Here is a 19,142-nt window from a genome sequence, read left to right on the forward strand (position 1 = left end):
ATTTACTAAATTGACTTAAGATAAAAGCTGATGTCTATGGAAAATTATTACCTGCTGCATAATTATTCCAGAATATTTTTAGGTGATTTTTGTGTTGTTTTATTTTTAATTGTATTATTTTTATTATATTTTTTTTTATTTGACTATGAAACCCCAACACTAACTAGTAAATAAAATTCAATTTTCACAGAGAATTATAACAAAAGAAAAAACAGTAATTTAATGTCCCTTAAAACATGTAAGGAAATAAAACAATATATTGGGCATATTTTTTTTTACTCAGTGTGAAGATTGTATCATTCTTGAAACTAAATTATTTGGTGGAAAAAAAAAATGGCCAGAGGGTAAAACCCAGACTATAGAAACTCTTTTCTTTGACTAACTTTTGTGACTGCTCTAAATTGACTACTTTTTCCCTGACTAATCTCTAAACAGAAGGCATATCCCTTTCACTTGCAAAATGCTCTCACACAAAATAAATTACCTTCCCACCACCCTGGTTACTTGCCAGAGAGTACTTTATTTTTCCACTAGGAAGAAGAAAATCAGCTTGTATTTTGCTTGCTAGAGCCTTCTGCATTTTAATTCTGGACTCTGAATGAACATCAGAGAGGCTTTATGATGTTTTGCACAAAAGTGCCTGTGTTCATAGTTTTACTCAGGGCACCCAAAATAGCATGCAGTAAGCAGTGTCATACTGTGAGTTTTCAAAAGTAAAAGCAGAACTGACTTATACTGGCAGGAAGCTGTAACTCCCAGAGCTTTCTGAGGATTTGTGAAGTAAAACAGGACTGCTTACTTCTCTGCATTCCATGTTTCATGCAACTTTTGCAATATCCATTCCTTTATTCCTCTAGAAGGTCCTGAAATTACACAGGTAAGATATGTTTCTACTTTTTTATTTTATTTATTATATTCTGAAATCAAACTTAAAACATTTATCTGGGTGCCTCCAGTGCAAAAGGCACAAAAGGCAAAGACAAACCCAGAAGCCCCTCAAAACCTCTAGAAAGAGAGATCTGCTTTTGTTTCTTCAGAGTCCACTGTCTAACTTTTGTGTCTGTGAAATTCTAAATTTCTAAATTGGATTTACCAGGAGAAATATTCACTATGCTTTTTTTGTGTTCAACTTACACATTAAAATTTTCATGCTATCAATCCATGTTTTGCAAGACCCCCAGCTCTGACAGAATGCTTATGATTGTTTCAGCTGCACTTATGCAAGTGATTGTCATGAATGTGTGCCTGCAATTTCTGAGGGTGACATCAAGAGTGAAAATTTTCCTGTTTTAAAGAACACTAGGAAATACTCCTTGTCTTGTTACTCTTCACTCCAGAAACAGAAACAATATATTTTTTTCTTGTTTTCATTCACATTTTTGTTTCCATTTCTCTTTATAATCTCCCAGCTAGAAACTGCAATGTCTTTCAGACCACAGAAAATGTGTGCGTCTACTTTTGTCAGCTCTTGAGTGTGAAATGGCAATTTCTTAATATGAGTTTTTCCAAAGAACTGTGCATTCCATGCACTGGCAAAATATTTGCATTGCATGTTTCTTTTGTAACAATTCTATTGGGAGGTATAGTTAAAATTTATTTTTAAAGCTCAGACTTTTCAAATAGACTGAAGCCAAAAAGCATCCAAGAGAATATAGGCCAGAGATATTTAATAGTTGTTGATTTGTTATTAAAATACTAAGCGTCTGTCAACTTGTTCATTTCTGCAGATTATTTTGCTATGAAACTGGTGGGAATTACACAGCTTTTGGATTAGAATATTATTTTCTAATAGACTGTTACTTGGAATCAGTTATGGTTGCAAAAGCACTCTAGATAAACTACTTTTATTTTATACCTGGACGAATTTGCACTATGTGCAAAAATTGATCTGTCAACTCAGTTTTAGGAGTTATGAAAATACATTTCAATGTTCAGCATTTTTCTGTTGGAAATGTTGAACCAAGCACTTACATAAAATGAATATAGGGCTGAACTGGAGTTGAGACTTTTTGCATTTTTACAGAATAAAAAATACATCAGTGAAAGAACTAGACAACAAAAACCTATTCTTGGACTTAGTTTTAGGTAGTGGAGAGAGGATGAGAGAGGGCCTTGCTCACAAAATACTCTAGAAATGTAGTTTAAAATTAAAGAATAAAGTCACAAATCTACTATGGAAAACCACACATAATTAGAAGTAAAATTTTACTTCTTTTACCCAGTCTAAGGTAATTTATGGAAATATAATTCACACTTTATATTCAAAACTGAAAAATGTATAGTATCCTAAAAATGAAGTCTATATACTTCTTTCATGTGTCCGAATGTTTTACAATTACTGATATGAAGTAATTTTCAGACTGTGTCAACACAATTTGATATTGAAAAAAGAAAACAATATATTATATGCCATACAGGCATATTTTAATGATGTCTGTGGTTTAATGTACTTGTTGTTTTTCATCATTTTTCTTTCATTTATTTGATTTGATACTTTATATGTATATATGTCACCCTGGTTTTTTAAGATTTTCTAGGCCTTCTGATATGGACATTCTTGTGCTGAACTTTTTCAGACACTTTCTGTAAATAACTGATTGTTTTGTCTTCTTTTATGGAAGAGGAGAAAGTTGATGGACTGTTGGTTTGACCAGTGTTGTTGGAGAGGTGTCCCTATCACCCTCCAATCTGCTGTCACTTTTGGAAAACTATAAATGTTGGAGTCAGGGAAATAAACTTCCTCTTCCTTCCTTCACCTGAAGAACAGTAGTGTGCTTGCATTCTTTCATGTCCGATAGTGACATATATACTTTTGGATGAAATTTCCATTGTGTAGTCTTTGCAACGTTTTCTAGAAGTATCCTTGGAATCTTCTTGTTTAGTTTAATCAGAAATATTTGTCTATTTCTCAAATGAGTTTAATTTATAAGGTAATTTTGCCAACAGATTTAACAATACAATAGATAATACTGATTTAAAATATTAGATCATTTTTAGGTAAAAACCATTATTTTCCTTTTACTTTGTAAGTCAAATGCAGTAGAGATAGATTCCACCACAGTCCCTTAACTTTTTTTCAATTTCAACTATGTTCCAAACCCTTTGATGCTAAAGGGAATGAGATGTGTCACAATGGTTTTCTTATCTGTCCTTCCAATTTTCTTTATCCAAAAACATATTCGTTTCTGCAAATGGGTGAATCAAAGGGCAGGAGAGTGTCTATGGTCATCTCAGCTATCCTGGTTATCCTGATTATCCATTACAGACCCTTCTAAGCAGACATGGTACACATCCATTACAGAGGAGGCTGATGTGGCTCAGGACCACATGGGACAGACCAGGGGACATAATTCTGCTTTGGATACACATGTCAAGGTCTCTTCTCTGCATGTGCATTGCCTGTAGCACAAAAGAAATTGCAGTTGCTGCTGCTAACAAGATGTAACTGCTAACAATGTTTGCAAAAGAACATTTCTCCCAGGCTTTCTATTAGGGACACAAACACAGTGAAGACCTTGGTATTAAATTAGAATCTTTCAGTCTCAGGCCACTGACCTAACTGTTAAAGCAAACTCCTTTTAAGAAAACATAATTAAGGAAAAAGGGATATTTAATTACAATAAAACCATTAAAAAAAAAAAAAAGGAAAGTAAAACCTCAGTAAAAGACTTTGTATCTGCAAATACAGTACTGGAATTAAAAATATGATACCTAAAGATTGCTAAGATTATCTTGAGGGAGAACTCTAACACATGTACTCTGATACAATGTTCAATTTGTGGAGGGAAAACTCTTTCTTACATTGACACTGTATATAATGTTTTTATAACTAGCGAATGACAGTTGTTACAACTTTAAAATTGTTAACTAAACATTAGAGACAGTGTAAGATGTCATTTAACATGTCACTTTTTACACATAATTTTGACACCTTGGAAGCCAAAAGACACTCTAGTAGCATAAATTATAAAATATGAGTAACAAAAGAATAACTGAATTGTGCGACTGAATATTATCTTTAGTATTTAACGTGATTAAAATCTAACCAGGTCCGCAAAATAGGTCTACAAAATGCTTCAGTATTTTACAGATCTTTTAGACAGTCTTAAATAAAACAGAAAATTAAAATTCTTGAAGTTTTTTTTTGCTTAAAAATTTTGTGTTTATGACTGGGTTTACAAGCATTTAAGCAATAATAGACCACATTGTTATGTTAAAAAAATATTTCAAATGCCCTGTGCTCATTGTCATGCAGCATAAAGAAGGTTTGAAGCTTTTCATTGTTAGCATTTGGATGGTCTAGTCAAAATGATGAGTTTTCTCTAACTACCAAGATTACAAATATTAAAAGGGGTTTAAAGAGACAATGCTTGTTAAATGATAAAGACACTGTGGTTACACAATCCTTTCCCTGTAGAGAACCTTTTCAGAATGGTGACTAGGATGTAAACCTTCCATCTTTGCTAACAAATTAGAAAACAGTGATGCATTCAGTTACTGCCCAGTTCAACTTTGAACAGCTGATTTCTCACTCCTCCATGAGATGCAGATAGTTGTTGGAGAATATTAAGGGCATTTCTGGTGCTGTTTATATGTATCACTGTGATGTATATTGACTAGGCCAAAATTTACCCTTAACAGTAATTCCCAGTAGTAGAAGAGCTAGAATGATTTATGCTACTTTATATCTCACGAGATACTCCTGGAAAATAAAAAGATGTTTCCAGACAAATTAAGACAACTAGTCTTACAGAACGAAAATGTGGTAAGTGTATTGGTTTTCCCCTAACATCAAATTTAACATATAAATTGAATTGGTTTCAAATGCCAGGTCATTAGATAGCTGGCATACATGGCTATTTTCATAAAAGACTGACCCAGAAAATGTATAAATAGCATTTGGAAATGTCACATAGAGATAAACTGTGATGATTGCTCGGCTTTTCATACGCAGTCTTTCAGGGGTGTGCAAATGTTACAAAATTAGGTCCATTTTCTGGTGCCTCACTTGTAATTTTCTTCTACTCGATCCTTTATCTCAACTATTTTGTTAAGCGATCATATTAAGGAAAAAAAATAGATAGAAAAGATAACAGGAAAACAGAGCCTAGACTGAAAGACTGTCACAGCATAAGGCCAATTTCACAGTGTACAAAACAAATGGGCCCAGTTACCTGAAAATTTTAATCAGAGCTATATGAAATATTATGATTGACTCTACCACTCTGGCCTGCAGCCTGGGACAGTGACAGTGATGCTGATCTCCAGGAAGAACTTCAGGCAGGTCAACAGATCAGTCTCCACCACATGGTGCCCAGCATCAGATGGGTCTTTCTGATTCCCTCTTTGAGTCCTCCCACATGCACACAAAGAGTTTCTCTCCTCACATACTGTGGGGTGCCTCCCCCATGTAACCCTCTGAGCAACCCCAGCCCCATCAACTGCTGGTCCCACAAATGGATATCTGGCAGGGATTTCCCATTCCAGCGCTCTGCACGCTGCACCAGCCCATGGCTGTGGCTCTGACTGGGTGTTTCAGAACTTTTCTCCTCTGCTGGTGGCTCCTGCAGAGCAGCAGCACAAACTGCTTACAATGGGAGCCTGAGCCACCCTCAGGTGACAGTCCAAGACTGGATCATGAAGGATCCTCATCTGAGGGGCAGAGCTAGTTCCAGCACCGCCATCTGAAGGACTCTGACATGTAACTTAGCAACCCAGTGCTCTTAGCAACCCAGTACTAACAAAAAAACCCCAAGTTTCCATTACATCAAGTCCGTAAAGAGCAAACCTGAGATTAATTAACCTAAACCCCCTCCAAATAATTAAAAATTTTAAAAATTAGTTATTTTCCGCAGATAATATTGCTTATTTCCCCCCAAAATGAAATTATTCTCTCAGAAGAGAAGAAAATTTAAAGCAAGAACTTACTCGCAAACGTAGTGTCTACAAGCACAGTAATGTTGCATGCACGAAAGATTCAAAGAAACCCTGAAATAAAATTTTATATTCAGATTTGCGACCTATATTACACAAACTGCAAAAGTAAATAATTCAGAGATGTGAATAACAGTTGTCATAAATAATGGATTTTGCTTTTTCCTCCATTGGGTTTTTGTAGTGTAGCTTGCCTGTTTATTCCTTTTTTATTTTCTTTTCTTTTCTTTTCTTTTTTTTTCTGATAGATAGCCTCTTCAGAATAATAGCTGATTTCCAAGTGGAGAAATACTGCTTAAGTCTGAACTACTACAAACTGATTCAGCCTATTTTGTTTCAAATGAAAACTAGACAGCACAGCAAAAACTGTTGCATCATAAAAATGATAGAGTGTATTCCTGAGTATTACTAATCATAAATGTCAAAGGGAGTAAAAAGCACACTATTTCAGGAGAAGATCAGAAGATAAACTCTTGGAACTATTTCAGTGGCCTTCCACTGGCAGCAACTTTAGATTTCTAGGAATTCATAATTCCTAGAAATTGTTGCCTGTAGGCTTTCTTCTTTTATGTCTGGCTATGTTGGAGCAATGTTCACTGCAGCCAACCAGGGAAATGAGGTGATCCTATGGGCTGATATAGCAGAACCTATTGGAGAATGAATTATTGTCAGTGAAAGACTGCACTCATATTTACCTCTAATGCCTGAAAAATGAGATAATTTTAATGTATATGTGACAAAATCGCTATAAAGTGAGGTAATAAAACTCTTTTGTTTTGATCTTTTCTCATAACCAAAGGAGATATTATTTTTCTATTTTTTTTCTTTCTACATGACATAGTGGTTAGGATTTATATGTTAATATGATACCACAAATTTATGATACTATGATATATTGATAATAAATCTTAGTAATTATATGGAGAAAAAGCATTCTGGTGATCATCTGTGTTAAGCAGGGATTAAAATATCTGAGAAAAAATTTTCTGAAGTTTTTAGTTTATCTTTTTTAAAAATATACTGGAAAAAAAGAAGAAATGTCAACTTCTTTGGATAACATTATTCCTTTTGTTCAATCTAGAAAAAAATGGGTTAAAAAATAAGGGCTTATATTATAATTTGAAGTAGTTTGCACCAAGAAGATAAAAAGCATATTAGTTAAGAATTTTAAACATTATTTTAAACTAGTTTATCTATGAAATGTCGACGGTTGGTCACAAGGTTTTCGGGGTGAAGGAAGAGACGAGATGGGCTCCATGATCAGAAGGCTTGATTTATTATGTTATGATATATATATATATATTACATTATAACTATACTAAAAGAAAAAGAAAAAGAGAGTTTCCAGAAGCTGCTAACTACCTAAGAATAGAAAGTAAAAGAATGATCAACAAACCTTGCTCTCTCGGACTGTGTCCGAGAGAGCTCAGTTCTGGATTGGCCATTATTTCCAAACACTCAGTCTGGGCCAATCCAGAACTGACCTGTTGCATTCCACAGAAGCAGATAACCTATTGTTTACCTTTTGTTTCTGGGACCTCAGCTTCCTAGAAGGAAAAAATCCTAAAGAAAGGATTTTTGTGAAAAGGATGTCTGTGACAATGAAACATCTTTGTTCTGGTCTAATTTCCTTTACTGGAATCATCTTTCGCTACCTGAAAGGAAAACATTCCTAATAGAGGAACATGTGAGCTGCCTGTAGATGTCTTTAAGTAACTTATTACATTAGGTTAATTGCCAAGATTCTCTCTAGACAGAAAGATGGTGTTTTAGACTCATTTGCTCCTTGCCCTTCTTACAATGCTGTAAAGCACAGATACTTTTCTCTTTCCATTGACAATTTAGGGAGGCTGCATTGGATATTACACTAAGTCTTTAACTTTCAGGGGTTTACATTAATAAATGCCATCTCAAGAAAACATGAGAGCCTCAGGCCCTGTATTATTAAAAGCAAAAATGTTATCTATGCCACAAAGGGTAAACACTCACATGAAAAAAATTAGATAAACTCTTGGGTTATTGCCTGGCCTATAATATCTATAAGTTCACAATAAACACTGTAATATTTCATCTTGTAGTAACTATTTTTCAATAAAAGAAGTTTATTCCATATTATGTTCCATTCTTCTGGTGATAAAATTAATTTTATACCTCATTTGGCAGCTGTATTCAGCAGACAATGATTCTAGGAGAAGAAATAATTTCCACAAATATTACTAATAAAGGTAAAGTAAAATAATGAAAAGGTAACAAGGAAAGACAAAAAGAGGGGGGAAAGGCAAAATGAAACACTTTGGACAGTGTAGCTTTGGCCAAGGCTCTGCTAGATCTTGTTAAAATGACAGTGGGTACTGAAGTGAGGCATGGGATGTTTTTCACTCAGTAGAAACTGTGAATAAGTTTGATTTAACTGAGGCTGAGAGGCTGCAAATTGATTTCTTGATTCATTTAGGACACAGTCAGGGGCAGAATATAGAAAACTCCGGAGAGAAGAGGACAGCATTATTGTTTCCTTCCTTAATAGGTGTAAAAGGTTGGAAGTCTGTCAAGCGGCAGCAAGCTCATCTGTGTAAAAGACACTGCGAGGTATTTGCCCATCAGACACATCGATTGCTCGATGCGAGGCTAAACCGCGGGTGACAGAGCTGGGGGAAGGAGATAACTGGGGATAACCGCGATGCTGAGCCAGCCCAGCCCTGCTGCCACCCCCACCGCCGAGCTCAGGCACACAGCCCACAGCAGCACTGCTGACAAACCACGGGGAACGGGGTTAGCAGTCACAGTCTGCTCCGTCTTGCCCAGCACTGCTTTGTGATCCTAAGAGTTAGTTAAAGGTTAGTTTGAAATTACTTCACAATTAATGAAAGCTCAGCCAAATTAAAAAAAAAAAATCAAATTTAATTTTTTTTTTGTTCTCACATCTCTCTCAAGAGAGGAAATTAATTTGAAGAAAGCAAGTTTTGAAAATCTGAGATGCTAAACTAATCGCTTTCATATAGAAAACCCACAATTTTTATTTTTGAATACCAAGATATTTATAAAAATGGTCATAAAATATCATCTAAACAATTTACTGTATTTAAAAGTATTAATTCAAGTATCTGGCACTGAAGACACAAACCTTAAAGACTTTAACAGGGCGTACCCCAATAGTAATTTTTTTAGGTATTCAGGTCTACCCCATTAAGCAGCTAGTTATTGATACGTAATAATAGTTTACCACTATTTACCATTAAAAAATAATTACATATAAATGTATAAAAGAAAAGCAAATTGATAGCATTTCCATTAAATCACATACAAGTGCCTCAGTTTACAAAGATAAATTGGAGTTGATTTTGGGGATTTTAAGGGCTACAATCTGTATGTACAGAAACAGTCCAACAGAGATGCTAATGGTGTGCTAAAAAACTTCACTTCTAGTGTTGGAAGCTATTTTCTGCTTTGAATTCTAAACTACATATAAAATTTAGAACAATTCTGTATGGATGTTTATATGTTCATGTTTTGTTTAGTTATAATGCACTCTAACTCTCTCATTTCTACATCTGTGATAAAGAAAACAGGTTACAGTTACAGCAGCGGAAATTTTTGGCATGGGTTCAGATTAGTTTGCCATTTTGCCATTGTGCAGTAAACACAACTTAGAGAGCTCCATCCAATTTATTCCATCGAACTCAACCTAGTTGAAGACCTCTTTCTATAAAGAAAGAGATAATCAGGAAGGATCTTGGTTATCAGATGGATAAAGGACTTAAACTCCAAGTACTTTCTACTTTGTGACAGTTGTATTTCACTTAGGAAAATGTGCTAAAATATTAAAAAACCATATTACCTTGAAATAATAATTTTCTTTCAGTTCTTTTGATCCCTCTGCTTCATCAGCAGAAATAAACCCCATAGTTTCAGTGATATTGTACAGGCATTCTGAAGACAAACGAGCATTTGGATTTATGTGTAGTGATGCTGGAAGTAGTTCATAGACCTTGTAGTAAAATGCTCAACAAACTCAACACTGTACAGGAAAAAGTCCTGTGACAAGAGATTAACCTTAGCCTTCAAAATAAACCATCTTTATGAAGGAGTTGAAGCCATAAAACATGCTGTAAGCATGACAGTCGCTTTCCTACCTTATCAGGCATTTTGTTCCTTCAAACCTTCTCTTCTGTTGTACAAGTAGTAAATAAACTGGCAAGAAAAAAAAAAAGCTTTTTAGTTTGTTTTGCTTTTTTTTTTCTTATCATTTGTTCAACTCACAGCATACAATTTCTCCACTCAAAGTACAAGAGGGGCTGACCAGGGGCAGCAAAAGTAATAAGAGAAGGAAAAGGCAGACTTCTGAAAACAGCTGTTAAACTGTAAGCTATAAACTGCAAAATATTCCTTAAGAAGATTGCAGAAGAGCAGCATAGTCCTCTGTTGGGATAAAAAGGGAACTCTTACAATTCATTTACCATTAAGCACAATTCACCCCCCTGAATTCTTAATATAGAACAATATTCTACTGAGAGCCAGTGGAAGTGCTCTTCAAGGTGAAGTGCTTTCATTACAGATGAATTATATGCCCTGTATGTTGAATCAGTTGCTGTTTCCACAAAGATTATAAATCCAAATAGACTGTACTGGTAGAATCCTGATAATAGAACATATTTTACTTTAAGGTTACCTTTTCACAAAGCCTACTCTCTACTTGATCCTAGCTGCAAATAGTTCAGCATCCAGTTTGACACCAGTATTTGAAAAAAAATCAAGTGGTGTGATCCACACAAAAAAATGCCCGCTCTCTTTTTCTCCTTAGATGAACTAACTGGATTTTTATGAGATGTTTTTTCCCTGCTTATTCTCTTCCACAGAGAAAAATAATCTGTTGAAAATATCAGATAATTTTATTAACTTGGAAACTTTCAACTTTGAAATAGCTCAGAATTCAATCATTTTCTCAAGGTAAAACATTTTGTTCAAGCATATTTCAATTTTAAGCTGTAGTACTTCCATATTGTCTTATTTTAAATATTGCTGTTTGCATTCTGCAAAACTCATTGGATATCAAGTGAAGGAAATGGCAAGACATCTCAAAAGACAAGTTCAGATGATCTAAAATCCTTTATCTATTCCTTGTTCTAGCCGGCATGTTGCCTCTTTTCTCTTGGAGGTTGTGTGTGAGTGCTTCATACGTTTGTCTCCTTTAGTTTTACCTAATCCTTCCTGACACTGTTTCAGCAATGGGCAGAATCAACACACTAGATTTATTCATTACTCTACAGAGTAGAGCTTATTTTAATGTTCTACTAAGAAAACTTGAAACCCTTGTATTTATTTGTTTGGAAAATGACACTTTATATCCAGGGGGGATTTTTTGTTTTGTTTTCACATTGCTATGCTGGCTCTCTTAGCATGGATAATGGCCCTGGCCCCTTCCCAAAGAGGGGGATTTCTGTGCTGTGTTTAACATTCCCTTGCACTGTGCCAATACCATGTCCCTGTTTCTGCTCCTTTGATACTGCACAGCGAAGGTGAAATAGTGCAATAACATAATCAGCATTAGCGATGTATATTTGGAGTCATATTTCAGTTAGGGCCAAGGAGGTCACAAAAGTAATTTGAAGGAAAATGAGAGTGAAAATGTACAGAATTTACTTTCCTGGCTGACAGGAATTGGCAATAACAGCACAAACTCAGGACTAAAATATTGCTATTGCCCTTTTGTTTACATGTTTCCCTGTAGCAAAACCATGAGACCAGGGAGTAATCCCAGCTTATCTCTACTTGAATTTTCAGCCTAGATACTATAACCTGATTTTTATTTAAAAAAAGACCTAGTGAAATTATGAAGCAGTACTTAATGAAGTTTCAAACCATATTAAGTAAGCACATATCTGTATTTTGCAAATACCCTCCATTTATTACACTGGCATATTTGATGGCCTTTGTGAAAGTAATGAATTAGACACTGGTTCCTGAGTGGTCTTCTAATTCTGAGTGTCCAGAGAACAGATATTTTCATTAAAATTAATGCTTAGAGTGGAAGGCTTATTAGGCTATAGCATATAAAATGCAGAGTTCCTATCTTCCACAACAGAAAAAAATATTTTTTGGAGAAAAAAATTGCCAAAAACACATGACCAAAGGAAATCCAAACTCATATACATATATGTATACATATAAATATGTAAAAACGTTCCAAATTAGAGGATGTTTTCTCTGAGAGACCCCTAAAAACTCGAGAGTGTGCTGAATAGCAGTGGAGGTTAGAAACGGGAGATGAAAGCAAACTTATCATTAAGGCAATTGCCTATGGCATCTCACAAGTCATGAGAACTTCCTGAACAAAGCAAAACATACCTAAAATCACAAAAAAAAACCCCAAGCCTTCTGTTATCATATGGAGCGACAAAGAAATTTATGATAGTGGCATATCTAACTGCTCCCTGTTTTCTTTGGTTGCAAGTAACAATCTTCTTTTTATTTGTCTGAATAAAATAAAAGTTTTTCATGTCTTGTTGCATTTCATGCCATTTACCTACAGTTTACAAGTCATGAGCAGGAAACTATGAAACGACCCAAAACACTGGAATGATAGGAGATAGCTGGAATGACAAAAAAAGTAAATCTGATTGCATGAATACCTCCCATCCCAGAAGAAATACAGATGTCAGTCTGCTCTTCAAATTAAATGTACATGGGAAACTTTCAGGCTCAACATCTTATTGAAATCTGGAACATAAATTAAAATACCAGAAAAGAATAAAAAAAAAAACAACATAAAATACAATAAAACTGTAGTCGTAATTCCCCTATGAGCTGTTCTTTTTGCACTTGCAAAATTAAAATAAATAACTCATGTCCTCAGGAACCTCATGAAAAATAGCTACAGAATTCATTACTCGAGGGAATTAAAATATATAGAATTTTTTTTAAGACACATGAAGTTATTGGTAGATTTGATGATTAAAATGTCCCTATACATTTGCTAATGAAAAATTCCCAAAGAATGTTTATTATATTTATATTTACCAATGCTATTTAGGCAAGTTGCATTGCAGCAGGCCTGGTTTATGATTTCACTCTACCCAGTTGCTAAATATGGCATAAAGAAGAAGGTGTGGGGAAGGACGGCAAATTTGAACAGACAAAAAAAGAAAACTGTTGTTGTTCTGTTAGTGGGTGATCTCAAATCAATTGAGATTTTCAGTTTCTGATCAAGAAGTTGCGAAATGAGAAATTTTCTGGAGTAAGCAAATATATAGTTACTTTCATTATTTTTGTCACATTCATCTTGACACAACCGAGCCCAATTGTTGATTATGCCACACTCTGAATCAAAAATTATGTAGTGCCCTCAGTAAAACTTGCTGCCCATGACAAAATTATGTGGTTCATAACACATCTTTCAATAGACTTCTTCAGTTTTGCGGTACCACATTTTGTTACCTCAGCACTGTTACTGCAAATTATATTTGTGAACGGTAAACAACAATTCATGCCTGTCCAATTGTTTTCACTAGACTGCAAAATTCCAAGTGTGCCATCCTCTTTTTCTGTTAAATCCACATGACCTTTATGGACCTTAACAACTCAGTTTGAGGGATTTTTTTCAAAATAAATTCTTAATGAGTTAATAGCATAGGTCATAGCCTCTCTTAACATGGAAAGAACTACTTTCACCATACCCACGTTCCTCTTCCTTTTTATTCCCCTTGGCTTTTTGATTTGCTTACTATCGCACACACAAATACTTTTGAGGCAGCATGGGATAATCAAAGCCCATTTTTCACTAACTAAGGAACTGACACTTATTTATTAAATATATATAATCCATTGACTTTTTAGACCTAAATAATTTAAGCCCATTACTATCTGCAGGATATGAGTTCTGTCTTACATAAACTAGGGAATTAAGTCTTTGTCCATTGAGTTACTATGGCAACTTCATGGACTTCCCAGTTTCTGTTGGCTTGCAATGAATTAAAGTCAGAAACTCAGACAGGCTCGTGAAAGAAGGGGTATTATGTGGATGAAGTTGCTTTAAAATAGTGAGCTATCCATAAAAACCTATAACTGTAATTTCTTTTGTAAGAACTTATTTTGGGGGCAAATTATGATTTAGTGAATCATGATGTCTCTGAAAGCTCATGCATATTCATGCATTTACATGCATTGAAGTTATCCAGCTGGCTCCACAGGAACCAAATAAACCTCCACAGCCTAATGAAGGAAAGGAAAACTCTGCAAAGCAGGAGTGTTGATGACTATGTTCAGGGCCAAGAAGTGGTTTTCAAGAGGCTTGAAAAGTATCCACTCATTAATGAACTCTGAAGTGCTATTTCTTCAATACTATTTTCCATGCACCACTGTGAAGGGATTAACTTTAAAAGAAGTACCCAAAACCTTGCACATCACTTTTAAAATATACATGTGTACATCAATGAAGAGGTGTCCTATCTCCTGTCTTGAGATTTTATTAAAACATTACTTCCCAGGGGAACATTCCCCCATGTGTCTCACAAATCTAGTAATTAAAGCCATGAGAGATGGGAATTACAATTCATGCTTTTTCTTTCTGCTCTTCTTCATGAGTTGCTGTTTCAATTTGAAGAGTCATGTAAAAGATACCAATAAAAAGTGGTCACTGTCATGGCAGAAATAGTTCTGGTCATATTTTGCCAACTTAGAACCATAAGTCTCTAATTTTTATAGGCAAGTTTCCAAGGTGAGTCATTGGTTATTATACAGTCTCTCCTACTTAAGAAAATCAATACAGATAATGGTATGAATTTAGTTGTATAAAGTCAATCTTACCCTTACTATATTTTTAAATTTCATTTAGTTTGGCATTGGTAGGTCTCCCATTTTTTTTTTGTTTTAGTTTTTTGGGGGTTTTTTAATGTTTACATTGTGACCTTTTAAAAAAATTCTACATCATTACTTTGTTTCTTTGTTTCTTTTTCCAGAACTTGTTTTCAGGAAATTAATATTTCACCTTTACTCATTCTTATCCTGTTAGCCTCCTTTAACATGCTTCATTTTTGAACAAATTGGCTATTTGCAACTCAATTCAACTCCCAAGCCTCCTGCATCCTGTATGTCAATACAGTTCTTCATGGCTCTTCGAAACCTCAGATTACATCTGCCTTCCACAAACTCTCCTCCTTTATTGACTGCACAACTTCTTCAGGTAGTATGTCTTGGGCCACTTCATTACCAAGGTCTGATAACAATAATTTCTATTGTTTTCTTAATCCTTTCTCTTACCTTCTTTGTTCTGGAGACACTACTTTGACCACACAGTGTACCGCACTGATGTCACAGCACCAGCACCAGCCTTTGTTGGTTTCAATATTCTTTTGAAACAACTGAGAGTACTTCATACTTAACAGAGTGCTCTGCTGATTTCTCCCAGTTGTTGAATTTCAACAACAGATAAATACGTCAGATGAAAGGACACAAAACCATCCCATGAGTAATATTTCTGAATAACTTTAGTTGAGCTATACTGGACATATCTATAGATTTCAGCTTAGGATGGTTTTTAAAACTCTGGAGAAAACTGGAACATGCAAAGGACTTGTCTGCTCTTTTCCAAAGCCCTACTCAACAGAGCTGTGTACTGACCAGGAGGGAAGTTGTCCTCTCAATGTCTCCTGTGGACTGAAAATCCCCCAGCTCAGCACACTTGGTTCCCCTTTCTGATGCAGGCCTTAGTTCACGTATAGCTCCTCTCTTACCTAATCATTGTGTAAGAATGAAGTCTTACATTTCAAACATCTTACTTTTCCAGTATTTCACTACTTGTTACTTACCATTCACTGTGATTCCTATCCCATTAAAGTCATCCTAGATGAGAATTACTTTCCTTCTGTTTCTACCTGTCTCCTCCACTTGCTTCTTGGCTTAAGAAGCTTCTTAAATTGAAAGAAAAAGTAGGTGATGAAATGTAAAAATTTTGAGTCTGATTGTGCATTCCAATACTCTGATAATACATAAAGTCCTGATCATACCTGCTCAGCTGGAGATACAAAAGCTAAGGCTACAAAGTACAGAAGAGCTCTTGAAATTGGCAAAATTACCCTCTGAATGATACACGGGGACTGGCTCAACAAAATAATTTTTTATAATAGGCTTCTATAAAGCAATATATCAAAAGAAATCTGCACAGAGAGGTCTGTTTGAGAGATAACATTGAAGGGAAGCAACAGAGGGTCACAGAGGTAACAAGGGGAGAACGGCACACAAAGATTATAAAGAGGGAAAAGGATGCAATAAATTGTTATTGCAGATGACCTACAGCAGCGGGGACAGAAGTGATGGGTGAATAGGTAATGCATTAATCTGAGGTGCAAACAGGACACATTTTTAAATGAAGAGAGGGAAAAAAAGTGGGGTGGAACATTCAGTGCCTCGGCTTCTCAGTGAGAAAGGAGTCTTCAGTGCAGGCTAGAAAGAGGAAGAATTATGTTTTAGTAAGGTAAAAAAGTGGTTGTAAAAGGAAAGAAATCAATGAAAAGTTTTTTAAAAACAGAACAAAAAATATGGAGAAATAAAAACCAATATTTTTTCCAGATTCAAAGCAATCTGGGTGTTTGGCTTTCTTCTATCGGGAGAACTAGTCCAGAACCTAAGTAGTGTTGACAACTAACAATAACACTTAACTGAATTAATATCATCTGAGTTTTGGGGGTTACTCTGAAATCTTTAGCCATATTGAATTTTTAATCCATTTTTCCACAGCTATCACAAAGTTTTTTTTTTACTTTCCCCTCTGAAACAACATAAATCTTGAAGAGTGACCAGAATGTAAGGACCTGTGATAAAAGTGTGTTGAAAAGGCAGCATATGTGGGCATTCAGGCGCAAAAATAATAACAGGAATTTTTCAAAGCCTCTGTCCTACATAGGTACCTTACAGAACACACCCAAAACCATAGTGAAACCTGAACAATTCCTTTTCAAAAGGCAAATTTCAACACATACTCAATGATGTTCATGACTTCATTATGAGTGGATTTTTAGTCAAATCAAATTAATAATTAATAATAATATCCAAAGATATCCTATTTTGATTCATTGTAAGGACTGTGTTGAATGACAAGGGAAGTATAAACAGCAATTCCCCCATCTTTATAGGAAGACTTGCATGTACCAAGTAGCAAGGTAATAAGAGAAATTCTACAGGTGAGCATGCAAGTAATGGATAAAAATTATGCTGAGATATCACAAGGCAACTTGACTATGGACAGTGAAGTCGCAGATATTATGCACTTTAAATTTTATTTTTGCTTAACCTGATAGTATATCTTGATGTTCTGTCAGAATATAGGGATGTCAGAAATCTAAATTCAGACACATCCTTTAAAAATAGCTTTTAGGTAAATAATTTTTAGAGAATGTAATATCAATAGGTAGAAACATCCTTCCATTTTCACAATTTTTTATTTATAACTAATAAAATATTATTTCATTAAAAAAAAAGCAGTTCGCAGATCTGATGGGATTTGTTGGACCCTATCTGAAAAATTTTATTCCACACCTTGAAACATGACAGAAAAGAAAACCTTTTTGAAATATTTTTTATATGAAACTTATTGTACAACACCCTTTGTGTCGCCTGGATGACCTAATGCTCTGCTTCTATACTGTTCTGACTAACTCAGTGCTGGAAAATGCTTCCAGTGTTTAATTGAATCAAATAAGGACCTCATTTAATTAAAATCTTTTCGATACATTAGAGGTTAGAAAAATATATCAGCCTTCAATGTAACTCACAGAATGAGTGAAGAAAAGATACATTCTTAGTAGTAAAGTAGAATAGTGAAATATTGAAATCAGAGATAAGGGAGAGACAAGCCACTGATCATTGAGACCTAAGCAAAACAGAAAGAGAGTTTATTTTATTGCAGGAGATAAGGGAAGATTAATCAACAGAGTACTAGATTAAGAGAATAAAAAAGCAAGGAAATATATTATATTTTTAGGAATTTTGTCAGTTAGATATTTTCTATTTCTATTTTTCACTATTCTGAAAAATATGCATAACCTCCAGTGTGTTGTCTCTTTAAAAAATCAGACAAATTCTACCCTTTCCTATCTGATGCAACTGCAGATTCTCTGAGGCAGGTGCATTCTTTCAGCATTTTTCCAAGTGACTTCCACAGTGGTGGTGGACAGACTTTTTCTGTTCATTAATTTAAATTATACCTTTAAATTGAATAGCTGGATTACATATCAGAACAGATTTTCTTGCTTATAATGAAAACTCTACATACCATTAAAAGTAATTGTTCCTTACTCTATTTATCTTATGTGTTTTATCAATAAACAGAGAACAAAGAGTGTTAAAAAAAAAAAAATAAATTAAATGGCTTTCTTTCCTCTCCTTATTTCTTTATTTTTTTTCTAATGTAAAGATATGCTTTCCTTAACTGCTTCTAAGGGACTGCTTTCTGCAATATTTATTTACTTTACAAACACATCCTGGTAAGGTTCCTCAAATATAAGCATTAAAATCTGATTTCATTCTGGTTTTCCATTGACTGGATTATTTAATTTCAGGGTGTTTCTGATTTGCCTCATCTAACATGGAAAATTAACTCTAAAACCAAACCCAGAAGTTAAACATAAGTCAAATTCTAGCAAAGAGCATCCTCTCAAATATCAAAGCTTCTTTTTATCTCATGTTTGGTGGAATTAAATCTCCTCCAAAACCATGGAAAAGGTGAGTTCACTGCAATATTAGCTGAAATATATGCAAAGAATAATTATGAATTAAAGACATTAAAAGAACCTAAATCCTACAGAGAGTTTTGGAGCATTTCGTGAAGTGCCATCCTGAAAATCATTTGGCAAACAGATTCAAGTGTGAATCACAGAATGCAGTCCTTTACATCATTATGCTGACAAGTGGTTCTTCACTACTGAGTGGTATCCTGCAGAGCCAAAAATGTTCCAGTAGGATTTGCCCAGTGAATCAAACATCTTGTAATTGGATTTGCTACTTGCCTACAATAAAAAGCAAATGCCAGAAGGCAAGAATTTCTGTTTTTACTGTGTACATGTGTTAGTCTTTTTAAAGAAGCAAAATATTTATGCTAAAATACACGGGATTAGTTGTAATTTTCTATAGTGCAGATTATCTTAGAAATAAATAATAGTCCTAGTTAAGGAAAGCTACAATTAAAACTAAATGCTTGCTTATTTTTAGTGTAGACAGTG

The 19,142-nt window shown here is 34.7% G+C and overlaps 1 protein-coding gene across 2 annotated transcripts in view; it reads left to right on the forward strand.

Annotated features, from left to right (window-relative positions):
* The first annotated feature begins 729 nt into the window (after positions 1-729).
* CDH19 (cadherin 19) overlaps positions 730-19,142 on the forward strand; it is a 64,989-nt gene continuing 46,576 nt past the window's right edge. For both annotated transcript variants that reach the window (XM_030943395.1, XM_030943394.1), the window contains exon 1: positions 730-877. The gene's annotated coding sequence lies outside the window, so the exon portion shown is untranslated. The remainder of the gene's footprint in view (positions 878-19,142) is intronic.

Source organism: Camarhynchus parvulus, chromosome 2 (assembly GCF_901933205.1).
Source record: "Camarhynchus parvulus chromosome 2, STF_HiC, whole genome shotgun sequence".
Taxonomy (NCBI): Eukaryota; Metazoa; Chordata; class Aves; order Passeriformes; family Thraupidae; genus Camarhynchus; species Camarhynchus parvulus.